Source organism: Rhinolophus ferrumequinum, chromosome 10, assembly GCF_004115265.2.
Source record: "Rhinolophus ferrumequinum isolate MPI-CBG mRhiFer1 chromosome 10, mRhiFer1_v1.p, whole genome shotgun sequence".
In the NCBI taxonomy this organism is placed as follows: Eukaryota; Metazoa; Chordata; class Mammalia; order Chiroptera; family Rhinolophidae; genus Rhinolophus; species Rhinolophus ferrumequinum.
Window position 1 is genome coordinate 48636483 of NC_046293.1, and position 16317 is coordinate 48652799.

The window sequence follows — 16317 nt, forward strand, 5'->3', positions numbered from 1 at the left end:
GGCCAGGCCTAGTTCATAGTAGGTACTGTATAAATGTTGAATGAATGCAAGTCTTTATTAAAGGTACTGAGTCAATCTGTGCCTCCAAAACAATTCTTTAGAACTTATTTAAGGGTTGCAACAACAAATATTCTAATAATTACTCTAATTGATGGATCCAGCCATATATTAAAATTCAGTACTTCCTTCTTATGCTAAGAGCCAACTGTGAGATGGTAAAGTGAATGCGCATGGTATATGCAAGGAGCCATCAGTCCATTTATAAAGAGCTGCCTTCCAGTAATACTAAACAGTAAGGACCAATCACGTGTTCAAAAAATATCCAAAGAATAATAAAGGCATGGCAAAATTATAATAAGTTTTAAAAAGCAAGATACAACATTTAATAGTAATAAGATCCCTGTGTTGTTTTTAAAATTATGCATATACTATATAAAACCATTTGCAAAGGAAAAATGCCTGAAAGAACACATATCAAAACACGAATAGTGGTTATTTCCAGATTGTGGAAATGTGGATCATTTTTATCTTTTCTCATCTATATTTGCCAACTAAACTTTAAAAAATATAGATTACTTCCACTCTGAGAAAAACAATAAATGCTATTAAAAAAACAAAAGCAATAAAAACAAAGAGTTCTTCTCAGATTTTGTAACAATAGTTACTCAATCCCAGACATGAGCCACTAGCTAAATCTCTATTTTTAGTAAGAATATTTTGGGTGCTAGACTGGCAACAATCAACTTTCTTAAAAACATCTTCAATTCTGAGGGCACTTTTGAGTTATTTAGAGTCTAGGTAAAATTATACATGTCCAGTTTGTTCTGGAATGATGGATTGTTTTTCCCCATCAGCACTCTAATAGATCTCAAAATATTGTTGAGAAAAATGGAGATTTTAAAAAATATTTGGAGCCTGAATATTTTTTCATAATGCTCTGAGATAGTCAATTTCTATTATACTGTAGTATAAGGAGTCATCTTCATTTATTCATTCACTAAATATTATTGAACACCTATGTACCAACCTTTATGGTAGGGGCTAAGGCAAAAGAGACAATAAAAAAATAAGACACAATCTTTGCTCTCAAGAAGCCTTGATCTCTCAAGGGAATCCATTGCTTCCATAGGTCACAATGCTATAATGTGGTGGGTAAAATGCCTGTGGGAACTGAGGGATAGGAGAAGTGTGGCAACCAACTCAGCTTCAAAAGTACAGGGAAGACTTACTGGGGAAGGTGACAGGTAGGCTCAGACTGAAAGAATAAACAGGAACTGGCCAGGAGCAATGGAGTGGGGAGCAGATGGAATGTTAGAGGGGCTGTATGAGCAAAAGCAAGGAAGAAAGAACACCTAGCCACCTGGTGTTCCTGGAATGCTGAGAAATACAAGTGGAGAGGTCACTGGTGGGATCACAGGGCATTTGGGTGCCATGTCTTTTCTTTGTTCTATTCAGTTCAAGTGACTTCATCATAAAGACCCACCCAATGATGCCACATAGAGCTCAAAATGTCAGATATGTGAAGGAATTGTGCTCTGTTAGAAATTGTAATGATCAATACTGCAAACAGTAAAACCACCAAAGTAACAGGAGGCAATTCTTGCCTGCATTGACTCCTTGGAGAGCATGTTTATGTGGGCTGGGGTCTCTGCTTTGTGTTTGGACCATCAGGATTGTTGTATTATAATTTGGCTGATGAACAGAAAAGTTCAGGTTCATGAGGAATTCTGCTTCATTAATGTAAAATATATGAAAAAGGAGCTAATTTCAAGACTTACAAGAATTTTTAACTATAGAATTCTTGACTCTCTAGTCCTTCCTAAATGTTTGAAGATTACTTTTAAATTAAAATCTAAAGTTCAATATATTTAAACTTTTCTTAGTTATTTTAAAATACATCTAAGTAAAGATTGATACCTAATTATGAGTAATTTACTGAGTAATATTAATGTCTTAGTTTGCAAACATCTATAGCCTCTAATTCTGTTTTATAATGTCCACTGTAATGTGATAAGTAACAATTGGAAAACTGGTATTTGCTGTATAATGATGGGTGATTTTTACATATGCATAAAACAATCATATTGATGCACATAACTTTGCTTGTGCCCTTATCTAGAGTTTAAAAAGCTGAGGGCATTTTCTTTGAAGTTTGCTTAAGATTTTTAACACTAGCTTTTTCAGAGGAAGCCTGAGAGCTCACTCTTTCGTCTTGAAACTGTCTCTATTCATCCCTTCTAATCTTCTGGCACCCAAAGGATCTAAATGGCTGAACATGTTCTTCCTTTGTTATGCTAACACTTAGCACATTGGATTTCTATTCTAGAGATTTGGGTTCAAGTTCTAATTCCATCACTTACAAGCCGCTGAACTGTCAACAGTCTGATTAAACTCTCTGGGCCTTCATTTTCTCATTTATAAAAAGTATATAATTCCCGGGTTCAAACAAGACCATTGGGAGGAGCAAATGAATTTCATTCATTCATTTATTGAGACTCTGATCTACTGTGTGCCAAAAATACACTTATAAAGATGACGATAGGTCAAACTGGCAAAATAGTTATTTCTTTCTTTTGAACTACAAAACTTAGAAATGTAAATAGGTGGTAGATACACTTGCACAGTGTTCAAAGAAATAGCAATGTGGTTGTGTAATAGAGATGTGTTGGATAAATAATTCTGATATGTTGTCATAAAATTCTGATGCCAAACATTTCAATTTAATCCTTTTCATAAAAAATTTCACCAAAGTTAAAAGGTGAACAATGGAATGAATTATCTTTAGTCTTTTCTTTTCTTTCCTTTTCCAGTTTTTAGTCATCACTGAACATAGATTATGTGTCCCAAAAGACGTCATGAGTGTCTCCATGTCCTTAGGCTTTCCTTCCATTTGCAAACATCTAGCTCTGTTTTTTTCCTGACTGGCCACAAGACTTAGAATAACAGGAGCTTTGTAGTTGATTTTATGTACACAAGAGTTCTGTCGGTATCTACATCTATATTAAATTATGTATTACTTGTTTCATACATGGAGAGAGAAATCTGCATACCTGGATCTATGTCTACATTTGTGTCTATTAGGAACCAGAGTGCTTCTTTTTTCCTATTTAAAGAAGCTCAGCTTTTACCCTTTGGCTCATATGCTATGTTCCTATAAGTGCATTGTTGTTTTCTCACTGAAATTCCAAATTCTTCTAGCAAATATGAGGCTGCTGAATGACATGGAGAGCACACTGGAGTTCAAATTCAAGTATACAGATGTGATCGCCATTCTGCTGCCTATGGCTGAGACACTTTAGCTAAGATAAAGTTCATTTCTCCCTCCTCTGTGCTACAGGCTTTGCTGTTGTGCTTCCATGCTGAGCTAACATATTTTTGCCTAGAGGTCTGTCTGCCCTTCTAGATTTTGAAGTCCTCAGGAGCACACATTGTTTCTTATTCAGCATGGCATGAGGTCAACTAGTAGATTCTGGAGCTCAACTGCCTAGACTTAGTAAATCTGATTCCTGTCACTTATTAGCTGACTTTGGGGGACAGCTCCGTGCCTCAGTGGCTTCATCTATAAAAAGAAGATAATAATAGTGCTTACCTCATACTGCTGTTATGAGGATTAACTAAGTTAATATTTACAGAGCATTTAGAAGAATTTCTGGCACATTAATAAACATTAAGTATTTATTACATGTGTGTATTTAAAGAATTGACTCCAACTTCAAAACCTAATATGGTACCTACTTCATAAGTCTTTCTTGAGTAATTCAAGTCAGGTAAATATTCTGGAACTCAGTTTTATCTTTAAAACTGGGTCTAATAAAAACCATTATACAAAGTTATTGTGAGGGTTAAATGAGATCATGGATATTTATGCATTATAAACATAAAAGGTATTTTTATTACTGTTCATTCATAAGGGTCATATGACAGCAAAATTGGTCATAAAAGTAAATTAGTTGCAACACCTTTGGCTTTAGAAATGATTGTCAACTGTTCATTAGACCATTATTTCATTTGTTAAACTATTGATTAGTGCAGTAGGAAAGCTAGAAAACGACGGATTTTGACCCTGACCCATGGAATCTCTGAAAACAACCATGTAATGACACATGGTTTGCAATATGTGTTTGTTTAACATTAACCAACCTGTGAAGCTGACAGCACCATGGTCCATATTTACCCCGAACCTGTCCTCAGGGCCAGTGTTTAAACATGCAAATGTACTAGTAGATTTTGGGGAGTTCGTTTAGCTTTCTATGGGTTATTTTTCTCTTCAGTGAGATTGACAAAACATGAAGATTCAAAGATGTACCAAGATACATTTTCCAAATGTTAAAGTAAGTGATCTACATTTTGCTTACACTCTAGGATTTGAGACTGCTGGGTATTTTAGTACTCATTCTCCAACTGACCAGACACATAATGTTGGACTAATCATAGTGGATTGGCAATATGAATGAAAGACTGGCTCTCTCTGAGGCAGCTTTTTGATCAAACAGGACCCCATAATCAATGGGCACCTTCCATCTTTATATCTCTTAAATACAAGGAAGTCTTACAAGCATGCATATATGTTACTTCTCATTAATGTGAGGTTAACCTGGATAAGATTGCTTAGAATCTGAGTTGATGTCTAAAAGTCTGCATTGTTAAATCCTTTATTAGATCCAGCTCCATTCTTTCTTTAAGATTTAGAAATGAAAAAACACGTATACAGGTGTTTTCAAATAGAAAGCTTTATAGAAATAAAAATAATTAATTAAAAATCTTTAGTATTCTTATAAGATATTCTTATGCTATTTGAGAAATAAGCCAGTTTGTTTGTTTGTTTGTTTGTTTGTTTGTTTGTTTTAACCTATTAGGTAGTACGGGTAAAATGGGGATAAATATAATCTTGATGGAAGTTGGTGATGTCTACTCTGGTAACCATCTCTTCCCCTTTCAAATAGTTGGTTTCCACTTGCTGACATACTGAGTGGTTCTCACACAAGTGTAAATATACTGACATGAATAAGTTCCCATTTTCCTCCTAAATAGAATAATATTGAAGTATATTTATTACATAAACATAAATGTCTTTAGGCTTAGTACCTATCCAGACTACATGACCTCAACAACCCAGTTTAATTTTTATAAGGTAAATTTAGTTTTTTTTTTTTTAATCAGTAGCACTATTTGGTGATAGGATAATAACAACTGTCTGCTGAATTATTCATTGTCCAATGTGTAGTCATCTAGATTGGTTTTCCTGGGACAATTGTTAAGTAAACAAGATTTTTATCACTCCCATGCCCAATTATGAAAAGAATCAAAAGGAGCAAGAACTATGATACAAAATACAGCAGCAGTGAGTTGTTGAAAGACTTCCTAGGATTTTATTCACTGCTTTCTGGTCAAGTTTTTGGTCACAAGAAACATTATTTAAACATATCTTTAATACCCAGTATAACTTATTTTTATTATACTAATGTAAGGATTTGCAAATACGTGGCAAAAAGACAAAACATTTTTAGATGTCATCTCAACAGAGAAATCTCCTTATGATTACCTCAAGAAGCTAAATCACCCCAGTTATAGTGAAATTTTGAGGCTCTGTTTATTCTTTTCCCCCTAATATTTCAGTACATAGAAATATGCAGTTTCTATGCATATTATCACAAATATTTAGATAGTATATATATATATATATGTTTTCATTTTCAGGGAGCAGAAATAGATGAGGTCACATGGCTTTGTGACACACGAGTTTTCACTTAAAATGTTTAAGAAACAATATTCTTTCAAAGCTTTGCATTATCTAATCATACTTAGTTATTCTATGTTGTGCCACTGAAATTATTTGAGAATAATTGATATAAAATGTACGTGCCATAGTATTCCTGTATTGAGTAGATATGGGGAGAAAATAAATTTTCAAGATTCTATGTGGTTAGAGGGTACATACCAGGATTTCACTCTCTATATATAGCTCTATGAATCATATGGAGTTGGCCTTCATTTTTATATCTTGAGTATACTGGTAAATTAAGACCACTTTTATATTTTATTCTATTATTTCCTTTCCTTTCCCGGCCTTCCTTTCTTCCTTCCTTCCTTCCTTCCTTCCTTCCTTCCTTCCTTCCTTCCTTCCTTCCTTCCTTCCTTCTTTCCTTATTTTTGGACAGAACAACACCTAATTAAAAAAGGCATGTATTTTCTTTATTACTTTTCTGCAAGTGAGATAATACATGTAAAGTGCTTAGAACAGTGCCTGAAATTTAGTAAGAACTAAATAATATTAAGTGTTGTTGTTGATTTTATGTATATTTTTAAATCAGTGAACCACATAAAATAGCTTAGATACTTAATATTTTTATGAGAACCTACTCTTAAACAGTATATTATTTTTGATTCAGAAGAATAATTATCGTATATTAACCAAACCCCCAATTCAAAAATTTCATTCCATATTCTTGGCTGAAAACAAGATGGCAAGTTTAATTCCTTGGCCTACTGGCAAACATTCCAGGAAAGGTCCCCAAACTTTTGTTATTTGCAATATTCACAGATCCCCAGGAGAAATAGCTTCCTTTAGTGGGCCCCTTAAAACACTCAGCCACATGGACATTTCCATTCATTGCCTTGTGTTAACTTGTTATGAAGCTAACATTTCATACATAGGAAACCCTGGGTGGGGGTTTTATATTTACATATACTTATTTATATTTTTATACTCACACACATATATACACACACACATATATATGTGTGTGTATATATATATTTATTTATATTTATATGTGTGTGTGTGTGTGTGTATATATGTATATATATATACGTGTATATATATATATATATGTATATATATGTATATATATATATATATATATATAAAAAACAGGAATGCTGACACAGTCTTGAAGCCTCCAGGATGACCTCGATCTGCTGCAATGTCTGTTTACTCTGGTTTGGTATTCAATAAAATATAAGGACTTGCCATAGCAACCACTACAACACAAAGCAAATATGTGTTTCTAAGATAAGGAGAACTTTTTTTTAAAGAAACATACAAAAATACGTTAGTTGTACAGGTACAGACTAGATTCTACAAAATGAAAATGTTTCATATGAAACTGTAAGAATATTTCTAAATATTTAGAATATTTCTGATAATTTATTGTTATTTACAAAAGGTATCTTAAAGTTGTAGTGTATTTGTATACATAACAGTGATTCTGGCAAAGAATACATAGCCATAGCAATGTAAGAATTTGGGTTAATGACTGTTATTTTATAAAAAACATAATATGTAAATATTATGCCTTATTTTAATTTTGCTTGATATTTTATGAATATGTTTATTGGTTAAAAGTGAACCTTGAAGAACCTGAAAAAAACCACTCTATACTTATTTCTAAAGAACAAGTGTGAAACATTTCTTCTATATTTATTCTAGAAAATAATCTGTGCTTTATTGTCAGATGAGCAGATGACTGAGTCTTCTTTTGGCCTCAGTATTTGGTGTAGTTGGAGGTTTAAATCCCATGGAATTTGACTATCCAACCACACTTGATTATTTCCTTACTATCCCTATTCAAAAGTGTGTTGTCTTCATTTATTTTTCTCATTTAATTTTGGTGAAGAATAAAGGAGTAAAAAAATGTATTCATGGGCTATGGAATTGTTTTTCTAATTTGTTTGCAAAACAGAATATTTACAAATCTAGAAACTCAGAAATATATACATATATAATATTATTTTTTTGAAAGAATTACAAAAGGGTACCAATTGGCTTTTTATTTCAATTCTGATCAAAATTTTTAAAAAGTGACTGTAGGAAATAACAGCTTAGAGGGACTGGGGTATCTACATATAGAATAAACTCTCATCCCTTAACAGGACCAAATTCCTAAAAAGTCCATGACAGAACAATTCCAGGTGGAGGAACTTAACAGTTCATGGGAAAGATAAGGTGTACCCGGTTGGGGCCAAGCCTGCGTGAATCTGTAAAATATTTTTACACTCAGAAAAGTAAAAATATCACCAGGGATATTATTACATATTTTAACTTGGTCATGATAAATTTCAGCTTCTCACCTTTTGCTCATGGAAATGTTCCTAGAATCTTACATTTTCCTGTTGCTTAGCTAATTGCAGTTAAAAATTAATTACTACTAAATAAATTATTTAAATATACTAATGAAGACTCGAAAGTTATTAATAAAGGCTAAAGCTCCTTTAAAAAGTATTTTCTAGTATGTATGGCTAGTGTGAATATAAGGTATTAAACTCTCTTATCTTTTCAAGATTGAACAGAATAAAGAGAAATCACACTAAAGTTAAAAGCTGGTAGGTATTTTGGAAAGGTTTGCTTTTGACTTTGACTTTGGAAATTAGACCTGCATATTCATCTGGCATAGTATCAGGGAAAGCTTGTAATGGTGATCTTCATAGTTCATCCTAGCATCTTTTCTTATGGGGTAATCAAATGGTCTGGGTCACTCTTCTTCTAGGAGTCTTTTGTTAGCTATTATTAGTGGGCATATCCATGAGTTGTGCTACACTAGAGCCTAAGAAAGGCAGCTTAGGCAAATCACACAACCTATGAAGCACCTCTGCACAACTTATATTTTCAATCAATCCAAACCATTTCCCCAAATATTAAATACTTAATATAAAGCAATAAAAATATAATAATATAAAATAATTAAAATAATATTTAACATAAATGTTATTTATATGCTGAGTTTTTCTTTTTTTGCTTTAAAACTGAGTTGTTTTTCGGCAAACCAGGCTTGCAGAATGAGAAAAGCAAGTGCATCGTACCTCAGACATGATTTTTTGATGATCCTTGGCAAAAGTATTACACTATAGACCCCCAAAATGAAATGTTTCATTACTTAGCTTAGGTAGAATGGTACATTTCATTTTTATTTCTTATTATGGAAAATTTTAAATTTATACAATTTTAGATGGAATAAAATAGTGAAATCTCACATATACATTACCTAGCTTTAGCAATTATTAACCATGGCCATTTTATTACATCTAAACTACTACCCCCTCCTCTCCCATTAATTTAAACTAAATACCAAATATATATTTTCTTAGTAAATATATCTGTGTATACCAGTAACAAAAGTACTTTTTAAAAAATGGTCATGTGGCACAATTGTTAAAATCAAAACAACCCCCACTGTTCACTTGTGATATCTTGCAATCTTAGAGAAAGTTAAGTAATCACCTGGTGAGTAGACCAGTACATGTTTTGAAACCTGATTGAAAGGGCACTCCAGGTTGGCCAGGTTTGATCAGGAAAAAGAGTTAGGTAAATCATGGAAGATTTACTTAAGAGGAAGGATATTCGGGCAAAATGCAGCCTGGAGGATCCTCAGGGAAACAGGGAAAGAAATGAGAACAAGATGCAACTTATCTTTAAAAGAGAAATGATTTTATGAGATTGAAGAAGCAAGATACTGGAGTTTAAGGATGACATTTTAAATGTGTAAATCAACAAAATTCAGAATATGGGACATTCTATAGAAAACATGACTTGGTTTCATCATCAAATATACTGAAAAAGGAAAACAAAAAGATGAGGTGTAGTTGAACCTATGGATTAAGATAGACTTATGAGACATATCAACCACTGACTATGTGGACCCTATTTGGATTCAGATTCAAACAAACTAAGGGTGAAACAAAAGAGAGAGACGATCAGAGATATTTGAACACTGCCTGGAAATTTGATAATATTAAGGAACTGTTGGTTTACTTAAGGTGTGATAGTATTTTAGTTATTCTTAAAGACTTCTTTATCTTTCTGTAATACATACTGAATCGTGTGTGTATCAAATTATATGATGACTTAGATTTTTGGATTTGCTTAGAAATAATCTAGTAATGATTGTGGTAGAGTAGCGGGGAGGAAAGTTTTGGGTGTAGATGAAATACAACAGACAAGTATTGATAATTGTTAAAGTTGGGTGAAGAATATAATACTATTCTCTACTTTGGAATATGTTAGAAATTTTCCATATTAAAAAAGTTTAAGCTTCCTAGTTTAAAACTGCTACATATATTTTTCTTGATATTCCTCCCAAAAGTTTGAAAGTAGAAGGAAGATCCTATAAATTCCTTCAGCCAACCAGAAATTTCCATTAAACTAGCACTTTTGAGTTTGCTATTATAGTTGAAGTTAACAATGATGAACCTTAGGTACTCTGAAACATTGAAAGATTAAATTATGTTCAGTAAAATTTTAATTTTAAAGTGGATCTTGCTGTATGCTAAGTATTTGAAAATTGACAATCCATGGTGGGTATCATTTCCTCTTAACCAGAATGCTGCATTCCCCAATTATGTAACAAAAAGTTTTTCTGTATCCTTAGCTAGACAAGTGAGACTTTTAAGCAGAATTTTCCTCTTCTGTGCCTGTGAAATATATATATATATCCATGTGCATGTGTGTACCTCCCCTAATTTTTGAGGACATCTATGGCAGGTTGTTATTTTGAAGCTCTAGCACCCATAAAGCTCCAATCACTTAACAAAGTAATTATTACTTAACAAGGTGCCATTAGTACTTAATTAATAAAGGTGTGGCCTCAGGACAGGATAAAATCAGAATCTGTGACTGCATCCCTTATCCCAAACCTATTCTACCTTGTTATTTATTTAAGGAATTGCTGTTCTTTTTGTAATTGCATGCTGTGGTCTAAACAATCAATTTTAGATCTGTGATTCAAAACACAAAAGGGGTTTGTTTAGACATCAGTGACAAAAAAGCACTAATGTTTATGCCTTTGGTTTGATTGGAACCATACTTTAGTGAAACATCACCACTTTGTAGGGAAATATCAGAAAACCTAAAAATTTTGTATTTGTAAATCACACAACCAGTTAAGTAGTTGAAATTTTCACTTTTCTAAGGCTACAGGTTGTGTCTGTAAAGAGCTTCAAGGATAGATGACTCATCGTGAGGCTATTTTAATTACTCTTTGAAGCTAATATCTAGCATTTGTTCCCTTCTTCATAGAAGTTCATTCATCACTTGATTACCTCTTACCAAAAATAAAATCTGTGCCAAGCCACACATATTTCTACTAGATCTAAGAAGGAATCATTCTGTTTCAATCTGTTGGTGTCCAATCTCAGTGGGTGGGCAACTAGAGATTCTCTCATCCTGGTTGATAAGCACAGAGGTACAGTGTCCCTTCTTATGACAGCAATTAGGGTTGAGAGACACACAGAAGCCTAAACAATCAAGTTTTGTGGTCTGCGTCCTCCACTCAGACCATAATTCTGTTAATTTTGCAGAGTCTGATATCTCATTTTCTTAATAATTCTCATTAATAATAATCATATTCATGATAGCCCAACACTGTGCCAAGTACTTCACATGTATCAAATCAGTACCATCACCTTTGGGGTAGAGGTTAATGTTATCCCCATTTTACAAGTGAGGCAACTGATGCTCAAAAAGATTGAGTAACTTACTGGAAGACGGAAGCTGGTGAACCAGTGCCTGCGCCAGGATTCACATCTTCGTGCCTGACTGCAAAGCCCAGCTCCTAATGATATTCCATTATCACTGGGTTCCTACTTTGTGTTGGACACTATTCCTAAGAAGATCACCATCTTTAAGACATATATATGGAAGTGAACTGGAGAGCTCAGCATGAAAGCTGGGGCAAACAGAGCAGGTTTCATGGAGGAACAAACAATGGTATGACTTCAGAGAGAGGAAGGGATTCCAGGCAAAAGAAATGGGATCAGAAGTTTGGCCCCTGTAATACCAAAATAACTGGAGTCTACTTTAGCTCAAATGGAGACTAAGGTAGAGGCTGACCTTGACTGGAAGGTTAAGGAGTTTATACTTTATGAAAGTATGGTATAAAAAATAATGTAAAGCATTGTATTTGGTTTCATTCTTCCAAGTGTGGATACTGCTATAGTATTACAAAATTGTTTGAAAGCCTTTGTACAGCTCATACTTGATTTTTATCTCTGTTAATATAGTACATGAGGTATTTCTATTTTACTTTTCTTTCAGAAAAGCTCTATTTCTTGTCTTTTAAGAAAAAGTTAAAAAAGAAAACCAAACAAACTTTCCCATCACCCCTTAAAAAAACAATGGCCGCAATGTTAGAAACCATAGTTTTTGTGTTTACATTTCCTATCACCCCCACACCCCCACCCCAGGACTGTCATCATTAGTCAAATAGGTAAACAGCATAATATCAGAGAGGTAAACAAAATTCAGTGGGCCTTTTGTTCAGTTTCCTGATTTACAGCAAAGTGTTCAGTCCCTCAAGATTACCCAGCTGAGTTATCTGCCCTACCACATGCCCTGAGACCTCACAGTCCACACACAGGAGATAGGACCCATAAAAACAGCCCACAAAGTGATGTGAGCTATCTAATGTTTACACAAAATAAATCATAAAGACAGCACAAACAAATCTGCCTATAAAAGTAGTTGTAAGTTATTTCAGCTATGTTGGTCCTTTATATGTTTAGGCTTTGGAACAAGCAACCCTGCCTACCCTCCCTCCTCTGGCAGGGTTTCGAATAAGAAATACTTTTTGGTAACAGATCATTAAAATGGAGACTTAGGGCAGTGCCTTCAGCTAGACTTGAGTCTAGTCAGGGCTCTACACTGATAGCTTATGTTGTTTTGTGAACTGACAATATGTTTCTGAAGGCCCAAAAGGTGAAATTCTAAAAACTCAAAGGGGTATTTACACTTGCAGATGGTAGTGGATATATTGTTTTCTCCTGTGGGGCGGTGAGGGTGGGGCGGTGGGGAAGGGAGAGCTCTCCAGGGGATGCTCGCTAAAGGGAAGGTTTGCACCTAACTCTTCGAGGTGCTTTTCAGTAGTGATATAGTCCCCTTAGCTAGTTACAGCCACCAGTGTCCAGGTTTCCCATGCTTGTAAGCATTCAGGTGAGGGATAACATTGTCATTTTAAAAGGTGACTTAAGCCACCACTGAGAGAGGCTTCTCTCACTGTCAGGTGGGGTGAAAGGGCACAATGGGATAACACTGCCCGTCTCTGGATACTTGATAGTTGTCCTGAGGCTGAAGATACTGTTTTGACTCTCTGTGACCTGTGTCAAACTGAATAGTGTCATTTCCAGCCATGCCTCTGTCCCTGAGCTATGTGACCGAGCATAAACTGGCAAAGAATTCCCTATTGCAGAGGCATTGTTTTTATTAGTTCCACGAAATCTCAGTTGTCTTAACTAAAGGGAAAATCACAGAATACATGATCATATGGCTGTGGAAATTTTAAAAGGTGCCAGATTTTATACTTTATTGCCTAAATACATACTTTTCTCTGCCCTGTTCCTTTTCTCCATTCCAATCCTCCAGTGGCCTCTGTTTTAAATGAAGATGACCTATCACACATACACATGCTGTTTTGAAGAGAAAAACATATTCAGATTTTGTCCTCACACTTTTTACCTCACCAAGTGGCCTCAGCACTAAAGTTCTAAATCAGTATGTCAATGGAGAGAAAAATATATTCCACTAGGTAGAGTCACGCAACTGGAATACTACTCAGCAATAAGAGGACCCAATTATTGATACAACTTGAATGGAACTCAAGAGCATTATGCTGAACGAAAAAAATTCAATCCCAAAAAGATCACATATAGTATGTTTTCATTTATGTAAAATTCTCAAAATGATTAAAGTATAGAGATGGAAAACATCTAGTTTTCAGGGGTAAGGGAGAAGGAAGTGGTTGTGATTAGGAAGGAGTAGCCCAAGGAGACCTTTGAGGCAGTGGAAGTTCTATATCTGGGTTGTGGTGGTGACGGCACAAATCTCTGCGTGTGACAAATTGACATAGAAACTATGCACACGTGTACCAATGCCAATTTGCTGGTATTGATATTGTCAGAAAAATTATGTCCGAGTAACTATGGGAAGAAACTGGGTGAAAGGTACATGGGGCCTTTCTGTGTTACCTTTGCAATCTTCTGTGAATCTATAATTACTTCAAAATAAAAATGTTAAATATATATGTCAACCACCAGTATGGACTCCTCAACGCGGGAGAATAAATATAGCATAACAACACATGCCAAATAAAGTGTCAGATACATATGGTATTTTTAAGTGTGCTGTTACTAAAGAATTGCTTCAAAAGACAAGAATGAATAAAATAGTGATGAAATGTGTTCTCAGGACTATAATAAAATCACTCCATTTATGCAGTGCTCTGAACCCTTTGATTGCTTTTCAGGCATTCACAAAGTGAAGCTTGAAACACGAACTCTTAGTTAGATCACTTGAACAATCAAGGTCAGTTTGGTCGTATAGTTTACAAGAACATTCTGCATCCACAGACCACATTCCTCCCATATGGAAAAAGTCCAGAAAATAAGACCATAGCATGTGTGGTCATGCAGGCAACGGTTTCTTAAAACAGAAAGGGCCGCTACAGTCGCTTTCCTTACTGAATCCCTCCCTCTCCTCTCCTTTTTCAGTTCTTTGCTACGTCTCCTTCCTCGTTCATCTCATTCACTCGTCTGGTCTCCCGGCCAAGTCATAGCAAAAACAGGCAAACCTGTGAGCGGTGCTGTGTCCCCGAAGTGTTGGCCTCCCGCGGTCCTCCCTGCTCGCCACGACCCAGCTCATGCTCCCCGAGCCCCGCGCACGCCCGGCAGCCGGCAGGACGCACGCGTCACCCTAGAGCCAGGAGCCACAAGCCACCAGCCACCACCGGAGATGCTGCAGGGCAGGAGTCCCAACACTGCAAACAGAACAGCAGCCCAACCAGCTGTCAGCCACAGTGGCCTCGTGGTGAGTTACATCTTTTTTCGTTTTCTTCTTTAACATTTTTATAGTACCGTGAGTGTACCCAGGGTTATAAAATTAGGCCAAAACAAAGAGCAAAGTCCTTGCCCTGAACAGTATGCAATGTTAAAGGCGCAAGGCAAATGACGCAAGGCAAAACGACAGGACAAACACAGGGTGGGTAGACAAAATTAAGTGTGAAAGGTAAGATAGAATCAATAAGACTTTCAATGGACCCAAAAATGGAAAGGCTAAGTCACGCCCCAACTCCTCATAACAGAAAACAGAAATCAAGATGTGCAATAATAGCAATAGTAATAAGTAACATTTTTGAGTGTTTATGATACGCCACCCAGTGTCATGGAAGCAATTCTATCAGGTAGGTACTATGATTAGATCTAATTGGAAAATGAGGGTTTTTAAAAACTGTGTAACAAATACCCCTAATGCTCACAAAGTGCCAAATATGAAATCTAAATGTTTTATATATATTAACTCATTTAATCCTCATAAAATCCTTATGAAATAGGAACTATTTGCCTCATTTTACAGATAAGAGAATGAAGCAGTCAGGTGAAGTGACTTGCTCAAGTTCACTCAGCTAGAATGTGGGAGAGCCAAAATTTGATCCCAGAAAGTCCAAATGACAGAGCCAAGATCTGAATCCAAAAAGCCAACTCTGCGATGGCACTAGGATTAGATCCACACGCCCCGACGCCCAATCCTGCAGGTTTAATCATGTGCAACAAAGCACTCTGGTTTAAATAATTTAATTTAAAAATATGTATATTCATTATAAACAGTGCACAAATTCACTTTGCAAAGGCCTTCAAGATTGCAATGAAAAAGTGTTTAGTTGAAGAATAAATACTGTTAGAAGAACAAAAAAGGGAACGGGTTTTCCTTCCTTCCTTCATTCAATGAACATGCATGAGTATCTGTTTATGCTACTATGTGAGGCCACAGGGCAACGGCAGAGACCAAAAGGGATAAAAATAAGAGAAAACAAGGAAACTGGAGATGACGTTCGTTTTAATGATGAACACATATTAGATTTATCAGGAGCAATAGGGGCAAATAGCCAACAGGAAATAAGGGAACATTTCAATCTTGTACAACAGAGAATGACATTATTCTAGGCTGGACTGTCCTACGTAAGAATTATTTAGCCCTTTCTTTCATTTCCTCTCTCCTGTTTCCTTTATTTTAGTCATGACAGAGGAAAACATTTTCAAAGACCGTTTAGTAGAGACATATGTTAACATTTCAAATAACGCTGTGGGAGGCAGAAGTAATAACATGAATAATAACAGCTATCACATATTGAGTGTTTACTATGTATCAGGGATTAGTCTAAGCGTTTTAAATGTGTTAACTCATTTCATCCTCATAACAATCTTCATGAGATAGATGCTATTATGATCCTGATTTTATAGATGTAGAGACTGAAGCTCAGAAATATTAAGCAAATTGCCCAAGGACATAATGCTAAAAAGTGGAAGATTTAATCTATTAACTGAAATTGGGTTTTG

At 35.2% G+C, this 16317-nt stretch overlaps 1 protein-coding gene across 3 annotated transcripts in view; it reads right to left on the bottom strand.

The window, feature by feature from the left end:
- Nucleotides 1-14640, bottom strand: part of SLC38A4 (solute carrier family 38 member 4) — a 59117-nt gene extending 44477 nt beyond the window's left edge. For 2 of the 3 annotated variants that reach the window (XM_033116411.1, XM_033116408.1), the window contains exon 1: nt 14556-14640. The gene's annotated coding sequence lies outside the window, so the exon portion shown is untranslated. The remainder of the gene's footprint in view (nt 1-14555) is intronic. The other variant, XM_033116407.1, reaches the window with a different exon arrangement.
- Nucleotides 14641-16317: the final 1677 nt, after the last annotated feature.